At 38.7% G+C, this 13,877-nt stretch overlaps 2 protein-coding genes across 4 annotated transcripts in view; one reads left to right on the forward strand and one right to left on the reverse strand.

Moving 5' to 3' along the window:
• Window positions 1-12,337, reverse strand: part of MC2R (melanocortin 2 receptor) — a 37,183-nt gene extending 24,846 nt beyond the window's left edge. The window contains exon 1 of the mRNA XM_080378123.1: window positions 1-12,337. This exon is cut by the window's left edge and continues 24,846 nt beyond it. The gene's annotated coding sequence lies outside the window, so the exon portion shown is untranslated.
• Window positions 1-13,877, forward strand: part of LOC308059996 (uncharacterized protein) — a 114,281-nt gene that overhangs the window by 40,425 nt on the left and 59,979 nt on the right. The gene's annotated exons all lie outside the window — the stretch shown is intronic.

Genomic DNA, 13,877 nt, shown 5'->3' on the forward strand with positions numbered 1-13,877 from the left:
GGAAAGGCTGGCATTGCTTTTGCTCTGAGATACAGTCTTCATGCACCTAGTGTCGTGGTCAGGTACCATTGCTCAAACACTGGTATTCAAGGTGACCGAAAAATTTTCTATAGGTTTTCAGTACATTCAATGAACAGTATGTCAGGAGAATTTAGTAATTTTGTAAAAATTATTTGCTTTGAAAGTATGAATAAGAATGGTGAAAAGGAATATATGTTTTATTAAGTGTGATTGGCTATCTAGGATCACCCTCCTTTATTTCTTTCCTAATTGCTACTTGTTTTCCCTGAATTCCCTCTTTACAGAGCTTTTGGGAGACATGCTAAAGAAAACCTACAGGAGGCATTTTTAAAGTATTTTCCACATGATTATCCATTATCAAAATTGCTATATAATTATTTTCATCTTCAGAAAACAAGTACTGTGATGCATAACAACAGGTTTCTCGATTCATGAATTAATATCTATAAAATACTTTATTTCCATAATTCCTTGCCATTTCTTTAAATTCCTGAACTTTATTTTTGCTTTTTTTTACTGATTTACTTTCAGAGTACTGTCAACAATATAATGAATTTTGATGTAGTTTTCAATGAAAACTATTTTCATTGATAAAATTGCCTTTAAAAAATAGCCATATCCTTAATTCTGCATTACACTTAGATGAACGACCGTATTTGCATGTAGGTTGGAATCATTACATTTCTTAAAAATATCTGTAAATACAGTAAAGAACTTAAAGATATTCAGTATCATATGAACTTAAAAGTTATGAAGCCTTCAAGATATATAAAGTTCAGGTTTATTTGACAGGTCTAGTCTTTCAAAGTTTAGGAGGAGCCAATACCTTAGAAAGGAAGTGTCTAGGACTTTGAAATCTCTTCTTCCAGAATTCCTACAAGGTAGAAGTACTTTCCTTTTCTCCTTCTAGCCTTGTTTATCATAAGCATTGCTAGTGGCAGGCTGTGGCACAGGTCGGGTGCCTTTTGACCTGTCATCTTCTTTGGGATAGCTTGCTTCTCTTATCAGGCACTGCTGGGGAAGCTGTATTTTAGTGCTTAATTGTAAAACATACATCACGTTAAGGACAGCAAAATGATATTTCATGTAAGGGGATAATCTGTTGACTGGGTCTTCTAGTTTGCTATTAACAAGCAGAAATTTCATGTTTAGTTAGTGCAGTTAATTTTTAAAAAAACCCTCATAAACTTCCAAAGAATTTGCATAGGTTCACCATCAATGCAACATGAGAAGCTTCTTGATTTGAAATTTAATATTATATTTGAGTTTTATTTCTCATTTAAAAAAAAAATCTCTGAAGAAGTCTGAATGTCTATATAGACTTTTATGCCTTTGTGATTTCTCTCTAAGTAGGAGAGGAAATACTAACATCTTTTACACTAATTAAAGCTAACAAATAAATATAGACAAAGGGTATTATAAAGGTTAATGACAGGGGTAAGTATTACTAAAATTCTACATTTTCAACACATTCAAACTGTTTGTTAATTTATTGAAATCTGTAGCTGATGATTCAGAGATTGAGGTGTTACTTCAGCTTTTTTACTTTTCTTATGTCTTTTCTTGCTCTCAGAAAAATCTTGAGCCTCTGGGCCTCTGGACTGTCTGAAGGCAAGAGCAGCAATAGGTCTGTCGTTGCTACTGAGCTGGAGGCAGGAAGGGGGAAAAGTGCAATCCTTTGATAAAGCAGGTTGAAGTTCTCCCTTTATTTTTCTTGCTTCCTTTTCCTTTTGTGCAGAGGGCTGGTGATGGAGTAGGTGAGGACTTCATGTCAGGATGAGGCAGCATCCCTAGCATCACTGCTGTTAACCTGGCCACCTGTACTACCTTTTGTTCTATAAAATTCTGATTTATCTTTATACTGGAAGCTTTAACAATAGAGTTAAGCTGAATGGAAGGGACAACGCTGGAGAAAGGAATACTGCAGTTTAAAATATGAACCTCTTAGAGTTAAAACACCTCTAATGCAGAGACTGGTAAGTGGAGGAAGGTTCGCTGGAATGTCAAAGGCAACCCATGCAATTTTTATATCACTTAAAGACAACGAGACAGACAGGTGCTGTTACTGCTGAAATGTGTTCATTTACTTTTTCTGATGACCATTACACATCATTACCCAATAAAAACATTGTCCAAATGGATTTTTAAGAACAATTTATCTGGGTAGTTTCTAAATGCATTGATATCTGTTCAGTATCTTTTTTTAACTTGGACTTTTTAAAATTGACATATTTTTTCCTTACATTTAATTTCTTTGTAAATCAGGTGATCTTTTTAAAGAGCTGTTTGTGTACTTTCCATATTCTGTGTATTGTGAAATGATTACTATCTGAAATAACACACTTATCATTTTTAACATGTAAAAACCAGAGATAACCAATATAACAGCTTTGTCTATTGCTTTTTGTCTTTTAAGACTTTCATATTCAGCATTTATTTTAGGGTTATGATAGAAACTCAAGGAAAAAACATTTATTTTGGCATTTGTAAGGTTTCTTTTTTCCTCTATTAATCAATCTATAGCATATTTTTATTGAATGCTTCGTTAGTTTAGTGTGACAGAAAATCAACAAAGACCTGCATTTTGTTCTCAGTTGAGTTTGTATCTACCTACCTATTACTGCCACTAAACACATTTTCCATAAACAATGTCTGGTTATCTGCTATGTATAACTGAAAAGCCTCCTATATTACTCATTTTTCATTCTCACCTATGCATAGGTACTGAGACTTAGAGCAAAAATTTGAATGTGTTTGCATTGGTAAATTGAATTTTTTGTACTTGTACTAATCTTCACAAGTGGCGTTTGTGTTCAGTAGGCAATAAAAGAAAGAAAAAGGGAGAGACTCTTTTTTCCCTCCCCTTTGAAATCTTAAGTGAATTCCAAAGCCAGACGGTAGTTGTCTTGGTAGGAAGTGGGGGCAGTGGAGCTTGTGGAAGCTTGGCTTTTACTGTTTGGTACTGACTGTTTAATTTCTGTGATATGCTCACATACCAAAATAGAAGGTATGTAAAAGAATAGATTTGCAGCACAAAGCTTCATCAAGATAAGGAGGTAGTGTAAGAAGACAATGGAAAACAAATGCAGAAGACATTAGTTTGCTCTCTCTTGCTCTCTATTGCTCCAGTGTCTGAGCATACCTACCATCTGTGTCCCTACCCTGGAAGTCCTTAAGGTCAGGTTGGACACAACTTTGAGATCTAGTGAAAGATGTCCCTGCCCATGGCAGGGGGGTTGGACTAAATGATCTTTAAAGGTCCCTTCCAATACAAACCATTCTGTAGTTCTGTGATCATCTTCAATATGCTTTATCTGCACAGTAACTTTGAGGTAAAAAAAAAAGTCTTAATTCCTTTTTCCTAGTTGTGTCTGCCAATGGGTAAATGAGTCATGGAGAAGCGGAAAATGGCCTGTTTACCATAAGATAAAAGCTTCTCAGAGCTAGTTTTTTTACTATCAGTACTGGCTCAGTGGTTGTGAATAGCAAAAGCTGCACAGAACTGTGCTAGAAACTGGGTTTGCGTGGGCAGCTGAACCCTTAGAACAATTCACTGTAACCCACTGCTGCTCACTCACAGATTGCTCACATGAGACTGTACTGACTTCAGTATTGGCTCCCCGTCGCTGCCAAGTCCCAGGGCAGAGCCACAGCAACAGCACTTCGTTCTGGAGTTTATTGGTTTGCTTTTCTGTCTGAGACTACAACAGGGAGTGCCACAAGAAGAAGACAGGAGGAGGATGATGAAACAGATGTTTTTGATACTAACCACAGGTTCTTCTGATGGGGGCCATCAGCTGGTCAGGCAGAGAGTGGTCACCTCAGTGGTGGCACTGAGCTCCATGAGGGGATGTAAAGACGTACCTACAGTGAGCTCAGGTAAAGCCAAAGGTTCAGCTAGTGAAGGATTTTGTTTACAGCAGTAATGATTGATGGATGCTTCAAGAACAAGGTCCAACTTTTTCAGTTCACTGAATTTCACTTCTGGGTATTTAGTAAACCTGAGTTGTTTGGTTTTGTTTGTGGTTTTTTTTTTTTATTTTTTTTTTTATTATGGTTGTCTGTCCTCCTTTCCTGCTCATATAAACATTTAGCCTTCAAAGCATTCTTTTGCAATAAGTTCCTCACATTTATGACCCATGGGCTTTTCTTCTGTGGGAAGGACATCCTGCTTTTGTTGTTTAGAATATAGCTCCTCTTTCCATTTTACGAAAGGACAAGTCGTGTTTTAGTGGGTAAGGAAGACAGGGATAATGGTATATTGAAACACACATATGCTTTTCCTGTTGGATGATGTCCTGGATCAGGGAAATTCTCTACTGAACAATGAGCATTTCTGTCTTGGTGCCATGCATTGGCGTCCTGTTTGTCTGGTTTTGTGTTGTGGTTTTTTTTTTGGTTTGTTTTTTTTTTTTTTTCTGAGACATAAGGGGCTGGACCTGTATTCAGATTTGGGATTTATGTCAACGAATATCTTCTTCTAACTTCAGCATAACCTTTCCAAGTGTTTCACATTTTTGAGCTGCTTAAGCCTCCAGGAATTTTGTACTACTTAAGCCTCCAGGAATAAATAAAACTGAAGCTTAAACCAATATAGAGCATATAAATGGTTTCTAATATGAATATTCTTGTCTGTAGATTGATGGTACGCAAGAAAATGTACAAATCCACAGGAAACATTAAAAAATACAGGCAACATGCTCTGGCCACTTCTCCCCACAAAGAGGTCTTTGAAATTCTGTCACACACAGTTATGGAGTGCAGGATCTTTATATCTCTGTGCATAGTTTCTTTCTTGCAGCTTTAACTCTCCCTCTCCTGCAGAAAGCTGATTGCTTTTGGCTTTAACTCCTTTTTGCCAAATTACCTCCTTGCTGTGTAGTTTTCTGTATCTTTTGTCAAGGGATTCACCTTCCTACCTTGTAGTCTTATAACTTGCAGGCATTTTTCTTTGATACAATTTGGTGGTGTTAGTGTATTTGGCTGCCCAAGGGGTTGCTTTGATTTAAATGCAAGATTGTCAAGGTTTAATGAATATTGTTGTTTATGGTCTCTCACTAGCCCTTGGAACTGCATTCTAAATGTAATTAAAAGCCACAAAGAAAGCAAACATTGGAAATGTGTTGATTCTTGATTTTTCTTCTGGCTGTTACATTTAATACATTGTCAATACTAAACAATTTATAAGTGGCAAATGGAAAAATTTCCCAGATCATTACAGATGTTTAACTATTTATAAACTACAGTGAAGTGAAGATCCTGTAACAGGGACAATCACTGAGATTGGTAAGAAGGTCTCAAGGAATCATTTTTGAACAAAGCCACCAATGAAAAGGTTAAGTTGCCTGTTGGGGTCTTAGGCAGCCTGCCAGGCAGGGTCAGAAAGAAAAATGGCCCTGACAGACCTGCCCTGAAACCTGCTCCAGCCAAACTCCATACATGCTGATACCGCATTGTGTTTCCAGAAACAATGGGTCTGGAGATGGAATTTATTTTGGTTTTTTTTTTTTTACCCCCACTTTCCTGAACTTTCCATGAATCAGGAAGTCACATTTTGAAGACGCCTTGCTCCACAGGACAGTCCCTCATATCTATTGTCTAAGAGACAAAACCTAAAGGCTTCCTGCACCCACAGCTAGTTCCTGAGACTAAAGAGTTTGACTTTTAAAATTCTGTTGTATTTTGACTGGCTTACCACTGATATGTAACAGAAGAAGAGATGAGGACTTCGTATTTCTCAGCAGGACACCATTACTGCTGCAGTCTTTTTCTTCTCAGAATCTCTCCATGTTTTCAGCCACCAAGTTGAATAAATGGGCCAGAAGGGAGACCAGACTGATCTCAGCCTCCCTCTTCTCTGGAAGAGTGGGCAGTGCAAAAGAATGACCCTAAGGGAACATAAGCACTTGGGGTTTTCTCCACATTCATTGCAATACAATTTGTAGACAGTGTGAACACAGAATGGGTCTGTGAGATGGGTCCACACCATACACATGATCTAGCTAGGGAAGCATTGGCACAGGTTGGCTGTGATCTGAATGCTGTTGAGCTTTTTATAAAAATCAATTGAAAAGATATTTTTCCCACTGGGATTATTATGTGCAACAGCTAAAATGAAAACAGCTTGAAATATTTCTAAGAAGCAGAAGAATGAAAATATATGTAATGATCACATTGATCTGGAGAGCTAACACAGAATTCCTGCACTTTGACTGTAGTTCTTTATCTTGGATGTTTTGTATGACAGTTAAAGAATGCTACTGCCTTCATCATTTTAATCAGAAAATGTTTTTCTTCAGCAAGCAATGTGCACCTTAACTTTTAATCTTGTCCTGTTACAGTTCAGGGCTGCCGAAGAGCTATATTTGCTCTCAGCAGAGGTCAAAATGACTTGCTTTTTATTCTGAAAGGTGCATAATTACATTAAGCCTGAAAGATGGAATGGCTCAGAAAGTGAAATAAAAAAAAAAAGTTTTGTCCAGTTTGACACATCCAGGATACAGATTATGAATATTATTTCTATCTAGAGTTATTAACAATAATTCAGTCATACTAATTTGCTTATGGAATACAAGGCTAATGAGAGAAATTTCAAAATAGAGCAGTAATGGATAGTCCATAATTAATCAAAATGTTATTTAAATCTGAACTTTGAAATAATTTTAATTACCACCTTTTAAGATAATGATATGGCAAAAAGAAGAGTGACTATGTTTTGTCATGTGAGAGATTCATGTTCCTGCAAACGCTTATGCCCAGCTACAAATACATCTCTGTGTAATCGTGGTACTGGAGCCTTGCTAACAACTGGAATTGAAGGGGTTATTTTATTTTCCCATGAAAAGGATTATTTTCCCACTAAAAGGAGTCTGCACTAGATGAGGAAATACAGGATGCTCAGCAAGAAAGAGCTCAAGAAAAAAATGAAATAGGCAGTCATTATGCTAACAAAATGAAGAGTGTCTTAAAAAAACCATTCCTGTAGACTAGGCCCATTTTCTTTTCTATTTATAAACCTCCCTAATTTGTAAAAGCAGCATTGCAAAGGGCATGATTGTGCATGCACAATATTGAATGAATACAATAGTTTTCATAAGCTGTCCATGCTTTATGGATTTTTTTATAAAAACTGGTGTATGCAAACTCTAAGGCATCAGCACTTAAACTGGAAAACAGGGAGACAAGTCTTGTCACACCTGCAGAATATCGACAGTTAGGTTCTCGCATAAAAGCAGTTGAATGTTCAGAACACTTGCTGTCTCTGAATTAGACACTCACTAGCCTGAAAGCTATAGTTTGCAAATATGATTGACAGAAAATTTGGCACACAGTGCTACAAATAGGCATCGCTTTCCAAACTGTCCTGTGTCAAGTATTTGCTGAAATGTGCAATTTCTAAAGAGATACGTAAAATATTTTTTAATTTTAGGCTACTTAGAAAGAATTGAGCCTATAGCAGAATGTTACACTGGATTCTAGTTAATTTATTAAGATTACAAGAGAGAGGAGCGATCTGAATACAGCTTACAGAATCTGAAGTAGCAGCTTCCAAATAGAGGGTTTTTTTACATTTAATGAAAGTACAAAGGCCTAAAGTTGAAGATGGATGTACTCACATTCTCATTTGTTTTTTGTAGTTAACAGCAGGGACAATGTGTGAAGGGTAAAATAGTGATAATTTAATCAAGATGCTGTTCAAAAATTCTTGTTCAAGCACAGATGCTAGACTTGAAACAACATTTAACGCATAGCACATCTATGGTCTGTATTATGCAGGATGCCAGAACTCGTGGTTGTTGCAACACAGCTTAATTGCTAGCTCTTGCTCCAATCAGTGCGATTAACCATGAATGCCATATTCACAGAGGTATTTAGCCACCGATTTCAATGGAAATGAGAGCCTGGATGCATCCCACTCGACCCAGAGTCCAGTGTCAGTGTGCTCTGGGAGCACTGTTTGTAACGGGCATTTCTCCAAGAGCAACCACTTCTGCAATATACAGAACTAGAAGGGTATTGCTCTGCAGCAGTGACATCTAGGAACCACCTACCATCTCACAGTATTTTAAAAACATGTTTTCAAAACCAGCTGCAATTGTTTTAATATGATACAGCAAAACAGATACTTACAGGCACATTTCAAAATGGCACATTATGACATGAATCTTTTGGCTTTTCTCTGGGGAAATCTATTTGTATAGCAACTCTGAGTAGGTTTTTTTTTCCTCCTCAAGTGCAGGAAAAAGAGCAGTTCAAATAAACATTGTCTGCAAGGGGCCCTTTATGTGTAATAAACTTTCAGTCGACTACTTCTACCACTATAGGCAGTTTTACACATTTCACTTCAGTTATTAAAGAAAGACCAATTAGTATTGTGCTTATTCCCTAAATCTCTGCTTTAGGTAAAGGTTAACAAATTATATTAGTATTCACTTTACAAACATTCTAGATGTTTCCAATCCAGTGGAATTTGAGGTTTGTTTTTTTTTTTTTTTTTTCTTTTTATCTATCTGTCTAAGAAATTAATTCTGTATAGACCTTTAAAGGTAGATCTCTGAGGGATTTTTTTTTTCATGTTATGTTAATGTTTGCTTTTACAAAATTTGCAATAAGGTACTGCAAAAATGTACTAATTTGCAAACAGGTAATCATTTATGCTTTTGATATTGTTACTTTAATGAATACTTGTATGTCAGTTTTACATTAAATATCTTATTTTGACTTAGCTAGTCTCTAAACTGTTTCTTGAGCAATTCAGTAGCATTTGTGAACTGTGGTGAGGCTGGATTGCAACTGATAGTGAAGTGCAGTGACTTTGTTCTGTCATGAATTGAGATGCATGTATGTAGCACGATGTGTGAAATGTGTTTTTTAAGCTTTTTGATACTTAAGTACTTCTACTGCAAGTAAACTACCTCTAGCCCTTCTTGGGATTGATTACTAATTACTTTATGGGACAAAGTCACAGTACTATTGATGGGAGACTGCACAGGTCAACTCTAAAAGATTCAGCAAGAAAAGAAGATTGCACTTCACATATTAGTTCTTATGCAGATCTGGAGAGCTAGGGAATTTTTCTGTGCTGCAGTAAATGAGGACAACTAAGTTACTACAGGGCAGTGGTTACTGATAATACTGGTTTTCTTCCTCCTCCACTACACTCTTGCTTCTTTATCAACCAGGTTTTTATTACATATGTCAGAATTTCCCTGCTGGGCTGTGCCTTTGAATTGCAGTATTTGTTTTATCAAACCCTGTGTCTAAATGGATTAATGTGGTGATTAAAGAGACAACCCCTTTGATTCCCTTCTATTGTTGCAGGGGGAGGCATACACAAAAATGACTATACAATGTTGTGGATAATATGGACAGAGGAGGCACATGCTTGCTTTTAAATGCAGTTGTTTTTCAGACATCCTTTTAGTGTTCAGTGCAATTCTGTTTTGCATCCATTTTGCCTTCTGCTATTCCTTTTTTCCCCTTCAAAATTTGAAAGCCACAATGGTCCAATCCCCCATATCAGGCTGTAGCTGGTATGTGAGGTATGATCACAGGCAGAAACAGGCTCACCCTCTCTGTGTTTAGATCTGGTTCTTGATTGGAAGCAACAGAGATACATTAGCTGGGTGCAGAATCTAATAGCCTCAGTCTGGAGTTGATTTGCAGCTGGTTGAACAGAAGAACAGGGAAAAGTGGCCTGTGTCTGTCTGTAAGAGGCTGTGCACACACATTCCCCATGATTCTTGCTCAAGATTCATTCCTCCTTGCTAGGCTAAAGCTTTTATTTTAGAAAGATGTCCAGGCTTGATTAAAAAAACAAAACAAACAACCAACAACTCAAATCTCTAAGTAATGGAGGATTGCTGGTTGTTTTCTACTTTTATACTTTTTACGTGTGCAACTATATACAAGGCAGTATCCTGCTGAAGTCAATGAATGCAGGTTAGAGCTGTGGAGCACAAACAAAATCTAAGTGTAATGTGCAAACTGAAAACTGTTGCTTCTTCTGTTTGTTTCTCCTCCCTGCTGAAACCTGTCATACCCTCATTAGCTTCCAGTTAAATTGTTGCCTTTAAACAATATCATAGATAATTACTTTGTATATAGAATCTTTTTTTTTAAGGTGTAATTATAGCAAGTCAGTTCAGAATGGCTGAGATGCACAGTGAGTGTAATGAAAAACACCCCTTTTTCCTAATGTCTCTTAGATTTGGTAGTCAAGGTGTGATATTTTGATAAGTGCCATTGTAAATGTATAAAAATAATTCAAAAAAAAAGAAAAAAAATTTTGAGGTAGCATCACAATAGCTAAGTATGAAAAATACCAAACCTCTAGCAAATTAATATAATTAGATAATTGCTGAGTTTTTGATTTGCGTAAGTCCTCTTTCATTTGCCCTCACACTGCATTAATTCTTTATTGCATTATAAGAGGGTGACAGATTATAAATCTATTCTTACAACACTTATAGCCTTAGGCCTTTCACAGACATCTTTTGTGGACTCTGCTGTCTTTAATTAAGTCTAGAATAATTAATACCGACTTGCACTGAAAGTTGGTGTTGTTAGCTGCAGTAAAACTACAAAAAATGGTAAGAAAATGGGGCTGAACTAGTCTGTTCGCTGTCCTCAAGGCAGAAACGTCTATTCTGATTCACACAGGTTGCTTTTCTAACCTCTTACTAGAAACCGTAACTTCTGGGTATGTCACAATAGTGAAAAGTAACAAGTGTTACTTTTCACTATTGTGAGTATGAGAAAGTGTCATATATGAGTTAAATTTTCCACATTCCAGTTAAAGTCAGAGTGATATGGAAAATAGCATGAGCTGAAAATTCTCTGTTGAAATAGTATTTTGACAGATTAGGTTTCTACTAGAACAATTTCTTTTTTCCCATAATAATTGCATAATTTTCCCTTTCATAAAAGTAAAATGAAAAAGAATGTAAGGGCAAACAATGAACAATGAACTATTTTCATCTGGAGAGATTTGCAGCATCCTGTGAGAGCTTTGGATCAGCCTTTCCCTGATTCTGTTTCTTGTATGGAACAGGCTTTTCTGGCAGATAGAATTTTGTAATTCCATGTAACTAATTGAATACCTGTTGTGGTTTAACCCCAGCTGGCAACTAAGCCCCACACAGCCACTTGCTTACTCGCCCTGCAATGGGACAGGGGAGAGAATCAGAAAGGTAAAAGTGAGAAAACTCTTGTGTTGAGGTAAAGACAGTTTAATAGGTAAAGCAAAAGCTGCACTTGTGAACAAAACAAAACAAGCAATTCATTCACTGCTTCCCATGGGCAGGCAGGTGCTCAGCCATCCCCAGGAAAGCAGGGCTCCATCATGTAATAGTTACTTGGGAAGAAAAACACCCTCACTTCAAATGTTCCCCCTTCCTTCTTCCCCCAGCCTTTATAGCTGACCATGCCATCATATAGCATGGGATATCCCTTTGGTCAGTTGGGGCCAGCTGTCCCAGCTGTGTCCCCTCCCAGCTTCTTGTGCCCACCCCCCCCACCCCCCCCAGCCTGCTTGCTGGTGGGGTGAGGAGCAGAAAAGCCCCTGGCTCTGGGTAAGCACTGCTCAGCAATAACAAAATCATCTCTGTGTTACCAACAGTCTTTCCAGCAGAAATCCAAAACACAGCCCCATACTAGCTACTATGAAGAAAATTAACTCTATCCCAGCCCAAACCAGCACACTGTTTCTAACTACTTTACCTCTGCAAACCCACTCCTTTTGAAACAGAACAAGGTTTTAAAATAGAAAGATTAGTCAGGATGAGTTTGGTACAATGCTCTGGGTGATGCTCTGTTTGTGTTGAGAAAGGAATGTACTCTGAATAATTAGAAAAGATAAGGCAGGCACCTGAAGGAGATAAGGAGACCATCAAGTCAGGAAATCGTTGAACAAAGAAAATTGAAAGGTCTACTCCACCTAGATCCCACCTATTGTGAATGGAATGACTGGGTGTCAAAATCGAATAACTATGTATGTAAAGATGTTGTAACCTCTCACAAAAACTGTATAAAATACCTAACTTTTCACTGAAAACTTCGGAGCTAGTTTGTCCGGTGTGAATCGGCTAGCTCCCCAACGTTGCACAAAATAAATACCTTTGCTGCTTAAAGACAAAATTCAACTCTGAGCAGTTACTCTGTGCTGTTTTGGCATCGCTCTAATTATCCAGGGATACTGGAAGCCGTCTAGAAACAGGACCAAAGAAGACCAGCTATGTCACGTTCACTCCCCTGCAGTAGCACGAAATCAAGCAGAAGAGTACATCATAAAGTCACATGTCAATTCTCTTTCTTCTCAGATTGACGTGCGGAATTAGACTCTATAACTCGAAAGTTATAAAGTAGGTATGTTTATTGCGCGCAGATGCACGGGGGATCGCTCCTCCACAAGCGTGCATACCCGAAGTGACGAACCATCTCACATTTATACAATGAAACAAATGAATATTCAATTAACGCCTATACATATTCGTTACCTAAACCCCGCTTCGTATGTTAATTAGCTTATCAGTCCTTTGCCTGGAATGTGGTGGTCTTGCAGGTTTGTAGGTGATTCATGTTCTTGTGACCGTCCAATCTTCTCCAGCAAGGAGACTTAGCACTCCCTCCCTCTAGATAGCATTTGAATGTCTCTCATCTTTTCTCATTCTCTTTTAAATAGCCCCTTTGTTAGAGGAAGAGGGGCAGGCGTCTCCCCAAAAACTGTAGTTGTCTCCTCAGAGCTGTGTGCCTATGTGACCAGACACCGCACCCATGACTAGTCACCATACCCACATTCCTGAGTAGACATATACAATCACAGTCAGTGTTAAGCGTCCCCATTTCACACTATTTCTCCATATCAAGATCACAGGACACATTTTTCTGACAGAGGGGATTTTACTTCTATGACTGAGAACATGACCACTGAAAAATCTACCATCAAAGAGAGCATGAGAGCTCAAGGGGCATGGTCAGTGTGATAGCACTAGAATACTGCCAGCAAAGTGACAGTCCCAGAAAGTGGTTTACAGTCACAGCTGTCAAAAATAAGGTGGTAAACCAGACCATCCAATCCAATAGCCATCCTCCACCCAACCTGGAGAAGTTAGATGTTTCATCTGAGAGCTGATGTTATCTGTGTGTGTGAGGGCAAGCTGGGCACACACACAGGTGATTTCCCAATACCCCTAGGAGCATTAGAATGGCACAGAATCATAGAGTGGTTGAGGTTGGAAGGGACCTCTGGAGATCATCTGCTCCAAGCCCACTGACACAAACAGGGCCACCTACAGCCACTTGCCAGGATCACGTCCAAAGGGCTTTTGAACGTTGCCAAGGATGGAGACTCCACAACTTCTCTGCACCGCCTCTGCCAGTGCTTGATCACCCTCACAGTGAAAAAAGTGTTTCCTGATGTTCAGGGGGAACCTCCTGCATTTCAGGTTGTGCCCACTGCCTCTGGCCCTGTCACTGGGCACCACTGAGCAGAGCCTGGCTCTGTCTCCTTTGCACCCTCCCGTCAGGTATTTATATATGTTGGTGAGATCCCTGTGAGCCTTCCCTTCTCCAGGCTGAACATTCCAGCTCTCTCTGCCTTTCCTCATAGGAGAAATGCTCCAGTCCCTTCATGAATCTTCCTGGCCCTTGTTGGACTCTTTCCAGCATGTCCATGTCTCCCTCGTCGGGGGGAGCCCAGAGCTGGGTACAGTACTGCAGTTATGGCCTCACCAGAGCTGAGCAGAGGGGAAGGATCACCTCCCTCGACCTGCTGGCGACGCTACTGCAAGCCTCCTAATAGGAGGCTGTTGCAGCTGAGGACACCACTGGCCTCCTCTGGGGCAAGGGCACCCTGC

This window comes from Falco punctatus, assembly GCF_963210335.1.
Source record: "Falco punctatus genome assembly, chromosome: 3".
Classification (NCBI taxonomy): Eukaryota; Metazoa; Chordata; class Aves; order Falconiformes; family Falconidae; genus Falco; species Falco punctatus.